Consider the following 3627-nt stretch of genomic DNA (forward strand, 5'->3'; position numbering starts at 1 on the left):
AGTTCGAGTTCTGAAGTTTGGGGACATGGAAGGTACATCATTCAGGTAATAGTTCGGATTACATTCTCCTGTGATTGATGTGTATATAGACTTAGGGTTTATGGGACCCATTTGGAGTCTAGATGGATTGTTGTGTTGTTATTCAACGTTTATAACCTTGTATTAGGACCCTTAGAGGTCCAGAAGGTCCCATGTTTGTATATTCGAGAATATATGTATCTCAGGAAGCAGTTCGATCGACTGCATGGCGTAGACTCGCCGAGTCGGATGATCAGACTCGGCGAGTAGCTTGATGATTCACTGGGACTCGCCGAGTTTGTTCTTCAGACTCGACGAGTAGGGTCGGGGTGGCCCCGCGATTCTTCCAGGAGTAACTCGTCGAGTCAAAGAGGATACTCGACGAGTAGAAGGGGACTCTTAGTGGATTGAAGGACGACCAGACTCGCCGAGTCGCCAGGGAACTCGCCGAGTCCAGTCGAGCTGACAGTGGGCTGTTGACCAGAGTTGACCGATGTGATTTCTTAGGGTCAGTTAACGTGGGAGATAGAAGTATTAATAAGGGATATATGGTGTTACAGGGAGCTTGTAGCTCGGAGGATCAAGTGTAAGGGATTTCAGGAGTTGCTATCTTCCAGTGTCCGCGAGGTGAGTCTTCTCACTATACTGTACCCGGAAGGGTTTGACTGTGTGACCGGAAGGTCGGATATGTTATGTGATATGTATGCTATATGTGGTAAGTTAATTGTGATGTGTGTTATGTATGATATGTGGGCCGGAAGGCAATACGTTATGGGCCGGAAGGCGATTATGTTATGAGGACCGGAAGGTCAGGGCCTGGAAAGGCGTATGTGCGTAAGTGTATATTGGGGAACTCACTAAGCTTCGTGCTTACGTTGTTTATGTTATGTTGTTTCAGGTTCTTACAGTAACGTGGGATGGCAACGGTTCGATTGTACACACCGAGGAAAGAGTTGTAATTTGGAGGATCCTGGTTGTCTATTCAAATGAAAATGGAACTATGTTTTGTAATTCGAATATGAATAAGATTTAAACAAGTGTTTTAATATTAAATTGATTATTTAAATGAAAAATTTTGCTTTAAAAATCAGGGTGTTACACTAATTGTCATGACCTTTCATTTCCATGACCCATGGGTTATGTAACCTCCATGGAGCATCCATGGACCATCCTATGGGTTTAACCCAACTTGATTATCCATGGAGCTTTGGCCCACTATATAAGTTATGGATGATTTGCACAATCAACCCATATATTTAATTAGTCTTCTTTTGATCACTTAATTAATCCTAGATTAATTCTTGATCAATACTAATTAAATACTATTATTCTTATTATTAATATACTAGAACTTATAATATATTAATAACCATAAGTGTCTTATTTCTCTCATTTAGTCTATCCAAGTGCATGATGCCATGCAACCCAAATGGACCATGCCGGGTCGGGTCAAGTCTTACCAATTATAGTTATGGACTTAGACATTAATCCAACAATTAAAACTATATTTCATCTAGAATTGTTAGACTTCAACTATAATCGCTGAGCGTATATGCTTGAGTCGTATAAGAATTTAGTCTTGATTGGCTTAGAATTGGTGGGCCCGCCTCATCTCCTGTTCCTCGTTGGGTTGTGGACCTAGGGCAGACCCATTATATTCAACGTTTTATCTAACTTAAATCTTATATAACTTATATACGCTGGACGATTATAGGGGAAATCTACGGGTCATTCTAGGGTTCATTAACACATCATATAGGAATATTATGTTCACACTTAACTAAGAAAATATTAGATTTTCTGGAAATCAAACTCTATCGATTTTACAAGGAAAACGGTTTCTACTTCAAACAAAACTCTTATGAACTCACCAACTTAATTGTTGACACTTTTTCAAAACTACTTGTATTCTCAGGAAATCAGTGAAACAGGAAAACTTCAGCGCTTTGAGGATGGGACGTTAAACCGCCAACAATTTATTTTTGTCATCATAATGTAATTGATTTTGAAACATGTAAACATATACTTTGGTGTAACTTTTTCAATTATATTTATGATGGTTGTATTTACTTTGAGCACTATTATACTCGTTGTTGTGATACTCTACATGAAGTCCTCCACCCCCGGACATTTCCGCCATCCTTGGTTTGGGGGTGTGACAGATGTAGTACTGCAGTGTTGTATTATAGGAACTACTGCTGTACTAACTACCTTAAACCAGATTTATATCAAGGTATTATGTGATTAATTGTACCATACTATCGACTAAGAAACACGACTATGTAGGTCGTAAAAAGGTATGACGTTTGGCACCCGCAGACCTGTAGGTCCGACTGTAGCTAGCAGCAAGGTGTAGGATAGTCAATCCAGTATAGATCTATACGCAAACTCACGCTCTCCCTCCAAGATACTCTGGCTACAACTCGGGCCATGACATTGAAGGCATGCTCCGATACAGTGGATCACAATTATGTTAACGTATTCATGTATATGTAATGTATTGTTACTCGTTCTAGTATCGTTGTATATGTTCTCATTCTAGTATAGTTGTAAATGTTCTCTTTCTAGTATAGTTGTATATGTTCTTCTTCTAGTATAGTTGTATATGTTCTTCTTCTAGTATAGTTGTATATGTTCTCATAGTAATGTAATGTATATGTTCTCATAGTAATATAATGTATATGTTCTCATAGTAATAAGTACTAACTCATGAATGAACTGACTCATTGAACATCTTATGGTTCTAGCAATAGTATAAGTATTAACCAGTGTTACCCCTATGGTAACTTTCTAATGATGTAACTGGTACATATGAATATGGAAGAACTTTTATGACTATATATGTACACATGATATATAACTAATATTTAAACAACCTTCGGACGGATACCCGATACCCCACCAGACCACATCTCAAGCGCGAAAAGGAAATAGGGCGGGCGGCCTTCCTAAGCCTTTTATAAGCTAAGTTTTCATGTATAATAAGTCCTCTCTTGGCCAGAATCAAAATGATACATGAACCGTTTGGACAATTTAACGACTACTCAACAACAGAATGAAAAGACCAAGCTTCTCGCCTTTGGGGGTTCTGGTCTTATTCTTCAAGAAGACAGACTTCAGAGGGTGCGATCATACCAGCATTAATGCACCGGATCCCATCAGAACTCCGCAGTTAAGTGTGCATGGGCGAGAGTAGTACAAGTATGGGTAACATTTGGGAAGTCCTCGTGGTGCAGACCTCAACAGGACTTCCATTAGAAATCATCACTCTCTGCCTCGCATAGATGAATCAGTTGACCAACCGCAAGGAACGATGTACCTTTCATAAATGGACCTAAGATCCGAATATCACCAGTTACGAGTGTTAGTGAAGGATGTTCTGAGGACAATCTTCCAAACTCGATACGGACACTACGAGTCGTAGTGATACCCCTCAGATAGGACCATTACGCCTGTAGTATTCATGAACTTAACGAATAGGGTACGCCATCCTTACTTGGATCAGTTCGTCATTATCCTTATAAATGACTTACTTATCTACTCTCGTAGTAAGAAGGAAATCATAAAGAGCATCTACAACGAACCCTGGAAACATTACGATCAGAGAAG

General features: G+C 39.4%; 1 pseudogene; it reads left to right on the forward strand.

The window, feature by feature from the left end:
- Positions 1-3139: 3139 nt before the first annotated feature.
- On the forward strand, positions 3140-3257 carry LOC111892791 (5S ribosomal RNA; annotated as a pseudogene).
- The last annotated feature ends 370 nt before the right edge of the window (positions 3258-3627 follow it).

This window comes from Lactuca sativa, chromosome 2, assembly GCF_002870075.4.
Source record: "Lactuca sativa cultivar Salinas chromosome 2, Lsat_Salinas_v11, whole genome shotgun sequence".
Lineage (NCBI taxonomy): Eukaryota > Viridiplantae > Streptophyta > Magnoliopsida > Asterales > Asteraceae > Lactuca > Lactuca sativa.